The sequence below is a fragment of the Bombus affinis genome, chromosome 11, assembly GCF_024516045.1.
Source record: "Bombus affinis isolate iyBomAffi1 chromosome 11, iyBomAffi1.2, whole genome shotgun sequence".
Lineage (NCBI taxonomy): Eukaryota > Metazoa > Arthropoda > Insecta > Hymenoptera > Apidae > Bombus > Bombus affinis.
In genome coordinates this window covers 5,164,782-5,179,360 of record NC_066354.1, presented here as the reverse complement: position 1 = coordinate 5,179,360, position 14,579 = coordinate 5,164,782, and the positions used below count along the sequence as shown (strand labels likewise).

At 41.0% G+C, this 14,579-nt stretch overlaps 1 protein-coding gene across 2 annotated transcripts in view; it reads right to left on the bottom strand.

Annotated features, from left to right (window-relative positions):
• The window catches only part of LOC126921776 (mediator of RNA polymerase II transcription subunit 20), a 162,883-nt gene extending 158,551 nt beyond the window's left edge, over window positions 1–4,332 (bottom strand). Inside the window, exon 1 of one of the 2 annotated variants that reach the window (XM_050733645.1) lies at window positions 4,180–4,332. The gene's annotated coding sequence lies outside the window, so the exon portion shown is untranslated. The remainder of the gene's footprint in view (window positions 1–4,179) is intronic. The other variant, XM_050733642.1, reaches the window with a different exon arrangement.
• Window positions 4,333–14,579: the final 10,247 nt, after the last annotated feature.

Genomic DNA, 14,579 nt, shown 5'->3' with positions numbered 1-14,579 from the left:
AGCAGACAACGCGATCGTGATGTTGAGCCGCGATAATCCTCGTTTAACTGGGACGAAGCCACAGGAGGCGAGAGTAAACTTCTAATGGAACGTCACGTGCACGCTTGCCCGACGCAAATAGCACGAACGATAGATATATTCCTCATTAACAAGTTCTCCGCGGGCTTTCTGATTATGCTCGAACGAACCCTCGTCATCATCGCTACGCATTCGACCAATGTAATCGGCCCTCGCCTCTAACCGCGTGAAACTCTGCGCCTTGTGAACACGGGATTCGCCATCGTCGATCAAAACTTCACCTACCACTGTGCAACTATACCTTGAAACTTTCTTTGCATTTTAAGGAAACAACTTTGGACAGTTGAAAGAACGACTGTTTCCATAGAAATCCATAAAATTGATAAGCAATTTTAATTAATAAATTCCGTGTTACCGAAGCTGTCTCTTCATTTGATCGTGGGATTATCAAACGAAGATGGTACGTTTCAAAAATATCGACTATTAGAATATAGTAGATTTATCGTACACTTTTGGAAGACTCTTTAAACTACTTTGGACAAGCATCGACCTTAGCTACCAAGCGACGGTGGTCATTGGTGACCGGAGCGCTTGAACTCCTTGCAATTGTAAGGGCATTTTGAATATAACTGATAAATAGAAGATACTTTGAAACAAAAAGTGTCTTATTGAACGATTAAACATTTTTATTAGAACATCAATAAAAAAAAAAATGAGAACAATTCTTGCATCTAACGGTGCACTGTGTTTGTATCCATATCTTTGAGGGATAATCTAGAATATTATTATAAACACACCTTAGAAAATAATCGTAAATGCTGCTTTATAATTATATAATTGAAGTTAGAAGTGTGCACATACCTTACTATTATATATAGAATGAGCAAATACTGTTTACTAATATCTTCTACACGTGTCAACAACATATTCTGCACGTTTTGTTTACGACGAAATAACGAATGCGAATGGTCTGTTGAAATAAACGAAGCCTTGTTATAATATGTCGCTATCAATTGTTACCAAGGCGCCACGTAGGTCATCCGTGACCACCAATGAGATAAACGGTCCATTGGGGAGGAATGTTGTCTTACATCATCAATTTATTATTATTTTGCCATTATATGCTTGGAATAATAAAAATACTCGCGTGGCGTCCTGAGCAAAACATGTGATTACGGCGTGGCAGTCAAAGTGTTAGACGATTGAATGACATAGAAATCGATCGTATTTCTTTAGATGGAAAAGAAAACGTGCTTCAACTGTGGAACAACGAATATCCCAATGAAATCGACTGCGTCGAAGGATAATTCGACTTTCCCATAATCGTGTTGCCGCGGTGACGAGTGGATCGATTGTTAGCAGCGAACCGTCTCATTGAGGAATGTTTCGGTTCATTCAAAGACTCGTTCCGAGCGTTAATTGACGTCGCGTCACGACACGACTGCTTTTAGACTTGTCTGCCGCTGCTTCACGGCTAATGCGCTGCCTTTTAACGCAACGCTAATAGAAGCGTAACGTCGATGGTTTATTAACGATTACGTTTAAACGATACGACACACGGTCGATGTCGGAGATACCGTTGAAAAATGCCACATCGATCGTGCCTTCACGAAGTTGTTGACTTCCTCGTGCATAACAGTCGTGGCTATTAGAAGACTAGGTTTGTAGATTTAGGACGAAATATTTTAAGCGTTAAACAACAGCGTTATTTAAGTACAATCGTTGGAACAAATACGTAAAAGCGTGAATGCCAAATTAGGATTTGGGCGATTGAAGGATTGCTCGCTTCTTGCTACTACGAACAAGCCAATTGTACCAATCGTCATGCCCATTTCTCCATCACGGCGTGGTTTTCCGTTTCGTCACGATTTAATTGGAATTGTAATCAAATGAATATACGTATATGACGAACTCGTTCGTGATTCACGGCGAATTTCCATGTTTACGCAAACAGTTGGAGATAAAGTTGCGGGAACGAAACCACTGTCGGTCGAATTGGCAAGAACTTCAGCCCAATAATCGTATTTCCGTTAACAACCTTCATGCTGATCGTTGCGGTTAAGCAGGACGTCGTATAATTTAGATAATAGCCTTTGGCATTGCTAAGGACAAAGAAATGTAATTACTTTTGTCAGATATTATTAGGTAAAAGTTTCTTTCCTTTTATAAGGAAATAATCGACGTACAACATTTATTCTTTTATATTATTAGGTTGTCTGAAAAGTGTCTTTCTTTCCCAAACGTGCTTTTTACAACAGTGCACCTTCATACAAACGTGAAACCAAGTTTGTGAAATGTCGCGGTGTTTATCTCGACAGAATAAAATAGATTGTACGTAATTCGACAAAATAATATGAAACAAAAGACCTTGTGCGTCTATTATTTCCTCATAAAACGAAAGAAACTTTTCAGACAAGCTAATATTTTATTCGATTATATATGATCCATTTTCTTCTATTGGAAAAAATGTTGTGTATCTATTATTTGTTTCTAAATCGAAAGAAACTCTTGGGATGGTCTGATAGAAGTGAAAACAAATATTTTGCTGGTTTGGACCATGCTCGAACGCATAATTCATATAAATTAAGGAGGAAGCAAACGAAACATAATTCTAGTCCCCGCGTAATATCACGTCGCCGTCGAGGATCAAAACGATCGTACTTAAGTAACTTTAATGACAGAATGAGATTAAATCAAAGATTTCATAATTAAGTGAATCATGATTAAGCAATTTACCGTGATGAGCGTAAAATGAACTTCAGTGATCTAATTAAATTACTATGGTTACCTATGATCCGGTGATTCTATTTGAGAATTAAAATCGGATATATAGTACGTCATTTTTAACGGAGTCCTACGTCACGATGGACCTGATTCTGAGTGACGATAGAAGGATGCTAATAATCCAATACTATCCGGAAAAAGTTGTCGTAAAAGACATAGTCCCTTTAATCTGAAAAGAGTTAAAATTTCCTTTGATCGTTTCTTTCGAATAGTTCGATTGTCACGAACGCGGAAGCACGGGCAAGAAAATCGATTGGCAATCGATGTTCTCGTTTCATCTATGAATGCTGGTATCGCGGCCTCGTGTGCACCGACACGCTTCATTGGCCTAGCCAGGTATGCATCGATATTCTCGCGTTATAAACACCTGACAACAAAGTTGAAATGCCGACCTACTTGATGTTATCGTTGTCTGAGCTTCCGTGAACGATATCACGCTTTGCATGCATTTAACGCACGCTCGAACGGTGATCGTCAACTTGCACGAATCAAATATTTCCAAACAATCGTTCAGAGATGTTTTACGAGAGCAGTTCGTGATTTTCCAGTTGCTTTGATCGAATTGATTTGAAAATGGATCGAGTGGCTTGGGACCACGATCAGGTTCGAAAGCGTAGGCGTTTACACTGTTTTCCAAACCCACTGCTTTTCGAAGCACTTCGTTCCAGCGAACACTCGAATATATTTTGCCGAGCAAAATTTACTCTGTGCCGTCAGCAAACCGTGACATGATCTTTACGTTCCATCGTTAATTCGTACTTCTCAAGAGGAGAATAGAAACATACGCGTAAATCACCGATTTGTTCCCTCTCGAGTGAATTTTGGAATATTTCACAAAGCATATGAAACATGGAATTTACATTCGAAGCTCGTACACAGCTTTGCGCTGACTCGTTCTCAACGTACCATCCGATTATCACGTTGCCAGTGTTTAAGGCAAACCCGGAAATGCAGACATTCGTTGCAAACACACAGTTCGTTAGAATTAGAAAATTACTTAACACTTTGACTGCCACGTTGGTCAAATGTGACCTGCCACGGTTTCTCCTGTGACGCTACAGTGGCCATCGGTGACCGGAGCGTTTGAACTTTTTACAATTGTAACAATTGAATGAAAATTGACAGTTAGGGCATTTTGAATATAACCGATAAATAGAAGATACTTTGAAACAAAAAGTGTCCCATTGAACGATTAAACATTTTTATTAGAACATCAATAAAAAGAAAATGAGAACAAATCTTGCACCTAACGGTGCACTGTGTTTGCATCCATATCTTTGAGTGCTAATCTACGAACATTATTATAAACACACCTTAGAAAATAATCGTAAATGCTGCTTTATAAACGTATAATTGAAGTTAGAAGTGTGCACATACCTTACTATTATATATAGAATGAGCAAATACTGTTTACTAATATCTTCTACACGTTTCGACAATATATTCTGCACGTTTTGTTTACGACGAAACAACGAATGCGAATGGTCTGTTGAAATAAACGAAGCCTTGTTATAATATGTCGCGATCAACTGTTACCAAGGCGCCACGGTGGTCACCCATGACCATCAATAAGATAAACGGTCTATTGGTTAAGAATGTTGTCTTACATCATCAATTTATTATTATCTTGCCATTATATGCTTGGAATAATAAAAATACTTCCGTGGCGTCCTGAGCGAAGCATGTGATTCCGTCGTGGCAGTCAAAGCGTTAAGCAGCGGTATCGATAAACTTAGATACTTAGCTAACTATTGTAGTAACTGCGTACTAATCTTTCGTTAAATGTACATTTGCAAGAAACGGCTCGTAACTCGAGTATTTAAATTTAGTTTGAAATTCCACTGCTATAGTCGCGATAATCTCATTAGGATGCTAACGATACTAATTTCAAGAGGTTTCGCGTAACGCCCGTAATAAAGATTTTCTACGGCGAACGTTCGAATACCTTGCGCGAGACAGTGTAGGTTTCTTCGCGTGCAAAATCGATTTGCGGATAGCAAGGGGGAGTGTGAAATTATCGTGGGCAATATCAAACGTTAATTGGCAGTTTCGCAATCCGCGTCACGATATTCGTGTGACAACGATGAATATCGTCCCACATGATCGTTTCTCAGGGACGACAACAGATTAGAATATATATCTGTGATTTAAGCAGTTGCGAAAGCGAACATTGTTCCTATTTGCCGTTTCTCACACGAATCACGTGTTTCCTATTAATGGACGACAGGTCTTTTACACTTTTCACTCGTTTAAATCACGCCGTTGGTAAAAATGGATCCGCCAACGCACGTGGCAGCTCGCACGATCGATCATCGGTCTTTGATCTCGTCCTTTCTTCGCCTCTGATTAGATCCCTTTGATGCGCGCATAAATACTGACACGGCAGACGTTTGATATGATAAAGCGCAGGTTATCTCGAACGTTCGAGAATACATCGCCGCGCCGGATAATTTCCATAAAACGTCCCCTATGATACTTCTGTGCTACCTCGGCTGAAAAACGAAACGTCCTCTATTTACAATTCCCTCGAGTTACCTCTTTTCGGATTTTTCATTTCGTTCCAATGTACGTGTCTCATTTGCGCGATTGCACGTTTTTCTGTCCTCTGTCGCAGAAATAAAGTAGAGAAGAACGGAGTTATTAACGGCGAAGCTATACGCTGAATAAATTGTACAATTTTCTGTCCAAGGAAATAGAAACGAGAGGTGGACGGGAGGATACGCAGTACAAGCGAAAAGGACAGCTTTTTTCCGCGCTTTACCATACAAATTTAAATTATCTCGCGATTACGAGATGCTCCGTACCTTGTTTGTAATTTCACAGAGGAAACTTTTATTCCAACCACTGCTATACTTGATCGATAGCGTCGAACGTGACACGAAAATGGTAAGACGATCAAACGACTGCCATAACGTGGAACACGAAGAAGCATGTAAAGTCCATTCTGTGCTTGGTCTGTGCTTACATCGTCGAACGCCCACTTGTGACATCATCGTCTATTCAATGAAATATCCATATGCATACGTACGTATACACGTAGATTGTTCACCTAATTACGTCGCTTCTGAAGAAAATTACCATTCTTTTCGACTGCTGTAGCGAGGATAACACGGGTCGCGATTCGCTCGAGCAATTATTAGGCATGAGCGCACGCGTGATCGAGAATAACGAGCAACACACGCGTACAAGATTACAAAGCATCGACATTTAAGACGCATACGGCCACACTCAAAGGCCGGATGTACCGACACACGCAATTGATTTCGTAAACGCACTTGAAAACGACCGAGGAAGCCGAGATGGCTTCGTGACTCACATGGTTTCTCCTCGTCCTCCGCTTGCGCGTGCTCGAATTGCGAACAAGGGGACGCGTCCTTTTACTCGATCAGCATCTAAGATTCGAAGAAAATGTCTGTTTTCGTAGCTCTTTCCAACATACTTTATCCTTCCTTTTTCGCTATTCTTGTATTCCTTTTGGTTAGAAGTTATACTTTAAACGCGACCATCGCGAATGCAGGATTATTAAATCAGTGAAACGAGGATACGAAGTAAGCACAACGCGGTTGCAAGTGATTGAAATGTCGCCGTGCGGTCGATAGACTATGTAAAATGTTTGTTTTCTTCATTACATCGTTATTCGAAATCCATATCAATCCATACAGGTAAGATATAGCTGTACAGTGAACTACTTTTGTGAACCGATATAACGTCGACTGTCTTATGAGAAACTGCACTTCCTTAACCGTGATGGAATAAGCCGAAGGCTGTCCCCGGGCTGACTCAATTTGCGCTGCCTGTTGAGGTGCTTAGGTCGAAAGCGATAAATATGCGGGTCACCGAAGGAAGTAACCTCCGACCTCGCGCGAAGCTGCTACCGCGTCCTATGGGTAAAATATTCCAACGTAAAATCAAACTTTTGATTGTAAAATGTATAACATTTAATTTGTTATGTGACATCAAGCCAATACGGCGTTGGTGCGTGTAAGTGACTACATAACGTTAATTGAAAATTCCTGCGAAATGTTTATATACACGTGATCCAACTACTATCTACCGTCACGCTAACTCCACCTGCGTCACGGTATTCTTATCTAAACCCATCATTCTAATTTCACTTATATCGCAGTACATATTATTATGTAAAAAAAAATTACGCCAGCATAATTTCCACGATATCGTTCTGTAAAACCATCGCGCCAATACATCACCCGTATCGTAATATTATTACGCGGGGCAATTACTCGAGCATCGTCTGTGCGTCGCAACATTTTTCCCAAAGTCGTCGCGTTAACTCCACCTGCGTCGCAATCGCAGAAAGAAAATTCTCGCTCCATCTCCGGCGTCCTCAGCTTCTCCATTCTCGTAAAATCAATCCACCCTCGAGATTCCGGGAACGCGATCAACATCAGACACACCGTGACGCGCGTCGTTCTGCGTCACGTTCGAAAGAGAATCTGGCGTTCCACGTATAATTCACGACGTTTCCGTAGGTTGGCAAACTTTCGTCGATGCCCGTAGCGGAGATTCCTCGCTACGCGTTGCCGTGATTCCAAGCGGAATCACCAGGAGGGATTGAACTCAGCAAGCTGCGACGTACCGAGATTGCTATAAGGAAACAATCGGCATAGAAATAGGTAGTTGCTTGGGTGCCGGCGACAAACGAGACACTCCGCGATTTAACATGCAAATTGTTGCGTGCTCTCGGTTAGTTCGACGCTGGCTCGGATCACGTGCACGCGTCTATTCACCCGCCATTTCACCGCCGGCATTCCCCCAAATAGTTTCGCTGCACTTTTCGAGAATATCCAAGTGACGGAAGTTTAATTAGCCGGCTAATTTTAGCCGGCGATCAACCGATCAGACACGTAGATGGATGCGTCGTGTCAGTTTGGTAAAATTTTCTGACGTCTACGGCTTCAGGCGATAAAGTGTCCGATTCGTGGTAATTCGGTAATCGACGGTTTGCAAATTGTTAGATTTCACAATTTTGCGCGATTGCCATTCAGTCTTGCGTCTTGCGAACGGTCTGATTCGTTGTATACGTTGAAAGATAGAGCGTCCTTGAAAATTATTTTCGAACTTTGGATAGATGTTTGATACGTAGAAGTTAGTGGAAGACGCAGAAAGTTGTTTAAGTTTATAGTAAATCATCGTACATGATCGCGCGAAGGGATCGAGAAGTATCCACGTATTGTTCGTAAAAGCGTCGATTATATTTTATGATATTACGTTAACGAGATATCTCGCACAAATTCGCGTTAATTCATATTAATTTATTCGAAGTATCACAAAGAAAATAGTAAAATCGCGTGTCCAATTCATTTCAACGTATTGTTATATCCAGAGCCGCATACCGGCTGTCCACGGTCACAGTCATTAAAGCTAGAAAAAAAAAAAGAAAAAAAAGATGCTGCCAGCAATTAGCGTCGGTGGCGCCAAAGGTGTAACGAGACGTTGAACCCGACTGGACCGTAGATTGCCTTTGTGATTAAACAAAAGTAGGTTAACGCCGTGTACGTCGGATTCGCGCATCCGTAATGACGTTGACATCCTGGACGAACCCCCTCTGTTCCCTTGCTATTAAGAGAACAATAGCCCATACCGTAGATTGTTCGTTAACGCGTTCGTTTCTGTGCTCCTTTTTTCCCGAACAGAACGACGAACAATCGGAACTAGGTGCAGCCTCCTTTTAATTATAAGCGGAGGGCGTGCCTCCTTTTCGAGACTCGATCCGATACTTCCGGAAAACCGAATCTAGCTCCTCCATTTCTAAATTACTGTTAGATATCAGCTGGTTCGTACGACACGATACACTCAAACATTGGAAAAATTTCATTTTTTCCTTAACCAGAGAATCGCATGAACGATATTTTCTACCATTTACAAAGATCGTAAATACGTTTCGAGGCTCCTCGTGCTGCCCATCCGATGAGGAAGATGTAGGAATTTGTAAAAATTGTTTGAGAAATTTTTGAGAACGTAGATAAAGTTACTTGAATTTATGACTCGAACTTACGAAACTTTGATTTCGTAATGTTTTCGTAATTTTGTGACTCACAGTTTACGAACTATCTAAATAACTTGGATACGAGTTTCGTTGTTCGAGTATTTATCCTCGATATCTTTCCTCCTACGTTATTCCATCTCAACAAATAAAGATACCATATTTTTCTTGCGAATCCTGTAACGACCCGAACGAATATATAGGACAAACTTCTCCAAATTTTTAAGCATCGCATCGAATTCCATCACTCGAATCCTCAACTTTCGTCTAACTCTTAACATTACGTTTCGAAAGTTTACATGGGAAAATTCTCGCGATACAACTTCGAAGTTAGTTTTAAGTTGCTCTCGATCTTCCACGTCGTCATTTCGTATCTCGGGGGATGAAAAGTTGCCAGTCAATTTCACGAATCTTCGTCCAAGAAGCTGATTATATTCGATTATAGAGAGCGAACGATGTAAACGATGTTTCCTTAAGTAAAGAGACGTAAATTGCAGGCCTCCTTCAGCGGCAGTAAAATTTCCATTCAAACGAAGCAATTTTATCAAGTGGCAAAGTAACGAAAATAAGAAATTCCGCGGGAAAAATGGACACGCCTCTGCGTAGTCCCTTTTGTACCGAGCATTTCTACGCCGTGCAGGGAACAATCGACTCGCTCTCCTTTTAATCGTATGCACGTTATGCATAAGCCACGGCCTTTCTCTCCACTTGACCCAGTGGATCTGGAAAACGCGTACGTCCGCGTTCTTTCGTCGACAAATCCAGCGAGAAACATCTGCGTCCCGGGAACTTCAAACGCGTCCATTGTCGTTTACTTGAATATGCATGACGTAACGCGAGATTCGAACGATTCTCACCTTTTGCCATTCGCACCTTCGTCTTTCCTTTCGTATTTTCATTTCGACGCGAGTCCAATTTTTCTTTCTCGTTTCTTTTACGATGTTTTTCTGCCAACTGCGAACTCTCCGCCGTTTGTAGACTTCGCGAAACTCCTTGTAATTTACATCTCTGACTATGACTCATTCTCTCTTTAATACGAGTGCGATTTTCATTTTTCGTTCCTCAGCCAGTGGTTTCCTTTTTGTCAAGTACGAATTGTTCATAATCTTGAAATTTAACGAAATTTACCTATTGTACCGCGCGCCTTTCACTACGATCGTTTCCTTTTCAACGCTACACCGATTTTCCTTTCTTCTTTTCTTCGGGGGTGGCTTTCTTTTGTCAAGTACAGAAACTGTTCTCGACTTTCAGGTTTAACGAACTTTATCGTAGTTTACGAGTTTGTCTCGTCCCGACGCGAGACCAATTTCTCCTCTTTATTTCTTTTGCCAGTGCTCTCTCCTTTCGTACACTGTTCACGATTTACAGATTTCATGAAATTTATCATAATTTATGTTGTGCTTTCGTTTCGCTCAGCTGTATCATCCTTGCGGCTAAATTCCGTTTACGAAACGCGTATGAATAGGATTAACTAGGCTTGACAACGTGACAATGCAAGCGATAATAATAGATGCACGACTGTGTGTTCGAATTCAACTCGCGGAACGCGTTTATGAATTTCAACGCTCGGTCCAGTCGTAATTTGTAAAGCACGATCGACGCAATAGTGATCGCTGTAAATTACGTAACCAAATCCATTTTACGGACTATTTCTGTCATCGGCTAAGTTCCACACCTATCTATCGATCCCTCGAAACACCTAGTTTCTCGTACGATTTACATGTTTCATGTGCCTTTTCACGTTATCCGTGTTCTCTGCAATTTCCTATTTTCAAATTTCCTCTAAACACATAAAACTCCACGGTCTAATTATAAATTGAACGACTCCGTTTTTAGAATTATCAAGATTAACTCTGGCATTCCTCGAAATTTCCACGTAGACTCGCTTCTATTTAAAACTTATTTAGAAATTATACGTCCAAGTGTTCCTCTTTTCTATGTAAACACAAATTTCTCTACGACTTAACCAGTTAACTGCGTGCTACGAGTACACGCGTCAAACGACATCTTTATTCCAGCCTGTTCGACGTGTATACTCGTCGTCGCACTCTCGGACCTAATCCCATCAGAGATTTTTAAAACTAAATTGCCCGGTTAACTGGTTAAAGATCTTTCATCGATAATCCATCCTATACAGTGTTCGTTCAGACTGAATGACTGACACGCGACTAACAGATTATTCGTCGAAATAAATAAACGTTGCGTCGTAAGATTTAATCGTGAGAATGGAAAATTCAAAGAGGAATTTAGGAATATTATCGAAGCTTTTGCGAACATTACAGCTGCATTATATCCCGCTGCTATAGATCATTCAGCCGTATTCGTAGAATTACAAAATCTTTCCACGATACAACCACTCTAAGACTCTCTACCATGGCTTAACGAGGTCAATGCTGAAGCGTGGGTCGATAGTCTTGATTCTTCTTTATTTTAACATTCGTACTATTTCTCTCGGAAGAGCGCAACATAGATTCTTAAGCCTAGCTGCAAGATATCGTGGCAAGTCCATCTCGATCATCTGTCACGACTATCGATAATTCCTTCTGGTCTGGGCGTCGCAACATTGGAAAATAGAAGAGAGCTTCGTGACATGCTATTTGTAGGTACAGTGATTAATGCTGTCATAGACTGTGCCGATATTGTGGAGAGTTTTAAAATTAATGTTTCTGTGGGAACTGTGCGGCGCCATTAAATTTTCTACGTTCAACCGTACAACACTGAGTTTGCTTACCACGGCTGCATAAATCGCACGGCCATTAATATTAATATCGTATTTTCCACAACTGATATATTCTTTGAATCTTCTTCTGCCATCAAAAAGTCATTATACCATGCTTCATTGTAGCTCTTCTTTCTTCTATATGTAATTATTTCCATATGTAAACACGTAATATTAGCTTCGTGTATATTAATGGGTTATTTCCGTGAATAACAAACGATAATAATCTTTCTAAAACTTACTTTCTCCGCGTATCCCATTGAAAAAGATTGAAACTCTTATTCCTGGCAATAACAGAAGGACACAATCGACTCCTATCGTCTTCGCTCGATATCACAAAAACATGGAGCAAACATCGATCGAATGATTCAGAAAGCAAGGAAAAATCGAGGTTTATCGCGAGATGGGACTCGTCTCGCGCACATCGTCCGGAATGAATCTAATTTGCGACGCCCTTGCAGAAATTAATAGCCCGCTCGGTGCTCGGTAATTAACGCTTTCGTTCCCCCTTTTCCTTGGGCCAGCGAGAAGGTTCGTAGCCCGGTCGATCTCGCCGGTTACATCGCGGAGGACGATCGAGGGTGGAGGCTGAAGCAGCGCAGCTCCGGGCTTGGCCTAGATGAAGCTCGTCGAGAGTGTCAGTCAACCGGTCAACAACCCGCTTCCTTGGAAGCGACGCGGTATCGCGTGCCTTCGTCCATTAACCCGGTTAATCGCGCGCTCGTTAATTCCCATTTTGCGAGCCGTTTCTGATCTAACGCCCAGTCGGTCGCGTTTCACAGAGTTCTTTGATAGAATCGTTTGAAACGCCGGGCGTCTACGTCGACGTTCGCTCGAAGAAGAGTCCAGTTTCGACTCAGCTCCGTGTTAACCACGCTGGGGTGAACTTTTTTTACGGAAACAGCAAGGTTTTGTTTCGAGGGTGAATGCTTTCAGGATGAAGACGGTGCGAGAATATCTGGTGGATGAACACTGGTGGATAGCGATGGTTGCAAACGGAATGCTTGGATCTTGATTGTTTGATTGCTTTGACGTTTGAAATGGTTGATTTATATTATCTGATCAGGCATGGAAGAGTGGCTTGGATTCTTTGTACTATTAGTTGGTGCGCAACAGCTTTGGATGCGAAGGCAGTGCTACTCCATTTTGTTCGAATAATTTTATTTGTCCTACTAAAGAAAATATTTCTGCTCGCAACGACGATCGACATATCCAATTAAACGTGGCATTAATATGATAGATACACGTACGTGTGAACTTAATACCCCTGAACAGGTTCAGCGTATAATCTGTACATGCATAAATAGTCATATTTCATTGAATATCCCATAGCAATGTTGTCTGATTACTCTCGTGATGTATCTACTTGTTGAACATCTCGATCCGATCCTACTGTAACCTCGTGTAAGTAAACTTTACCGATCGTTAATATCTCAAAACTGTGGTATATTTTGTAACACGCTAATCACGAAATCCATCGCTCTGTAGAATTTTAAAATGAAAGATCAGAGGATTTTACACTTTGCTTGGAAACATTAGAAGAATATTCGGATCTCAATGAACAATGAAAACCGCCCTTAGCTTGGAAGTTATATAGATAGGAGAGAATTCATAGGACTGTTATCAGATGCTAAGTAGTCGTCCATACTTGCGAATGTTATATAATCGATGGATGAAAACAGAAGGAGATAGTACCAAGCTGAATCGAAGTTACGAATTGATTTACGACAGAAACTTGCAGCTTACGTAATAGAGAGTCGATTTAATTGATTGCAGTTAAATTTGACCAGGCAACTCTGCGTTTAACTATATTCGAGAATATCGAATAATCGATTGGCGGAAAGGAAAAGCATGTATATAGCAAACTAAATTCAAGATGTTATAAATTGGTTTATGATGCAGATTTCGAACTCGCGTGATAGATAGTCGATAGGAATTGATGGCGGCTAAATTTGATCAAGCGATTTTCCGTTTCGCGATATTTGAAAATGTCGGACAGGTGGTCGAGCGACGAAAATGGAGACGAGATGGATATCAAACTGAATGCGAGAAATAACGACATAGCGATGATTGTGGTCCAAGTGCCGAGAGAGAGAAAGTGTCCGATTACAAGAAACAGATGTCTCGAAGCGAACTGTCCTGGCCACTGTTTGCCGCCACTGTGTGCAACTTGCTCCACCTGTGTACCAAACAGGTGAAAGAAACAGGAAACTACGATGACGCAACACGCTGTACAAACTGAGCAGCCCGATGCACATAGTTGTCCGTGAATATGTATATGTGTATATATGTACACGTTTCCATTATTCATCGGTGGCGCGATATTAAAAGAGACATCGAAAACAAAGTGCTATATATTCTGGAACAAAATGAGAACACGTTTTGGAAATGGTTTGCACATGGGGATACACAGGGTGAATCAGCGGCCAGTGTCAGGATGAAGGGAGAATTGAAAACGGAAATTTATCAAAGCGGAAAGTAACCGGTAAGCTATTTCGGTCGTTTCTGGTTGTCGCGTCTAGAATTCGGTATCGTTGCACCGTGGCTCGCCATGTTCTCTATATTAAGAGACACCGCGATATTATTCATCCTAGTCGTGGATAATCGAAATGTTCGAAATAATTGGATGGTACATTCTCCAGGAATAATTTCGAACATTGCGTGCGCTCACATTGTGCAGACGATACATCGACAGCAATTTATTTCAGAATATTACGTTAGTGAACGTTGTTTCTTCGAATGAAACATTTTAATCGTCGATAATTTCTTCGAGATGTGGTACACTCGGCGAAAAGAATTTTCGCGTTATCGCATCCACCATATCTCGCGTATAAAGTTAGCTAGTCGCGTACCAAAAATGTTTTCTAATAAATTTTCCAATGTGAGTGTTCGTACGTATGTAACAGCTTGAAGAAGATATGAAAATTCGTACGAATTAATTAACGCAATGTTATAAACGCGACTGATAAGGTAGAATTCGATGAATGGCGCTAATTTGTAAATTTCAGATTTTGATAAAACCGCTACAAAGCTAAAAATTTCGTTATCGACGAG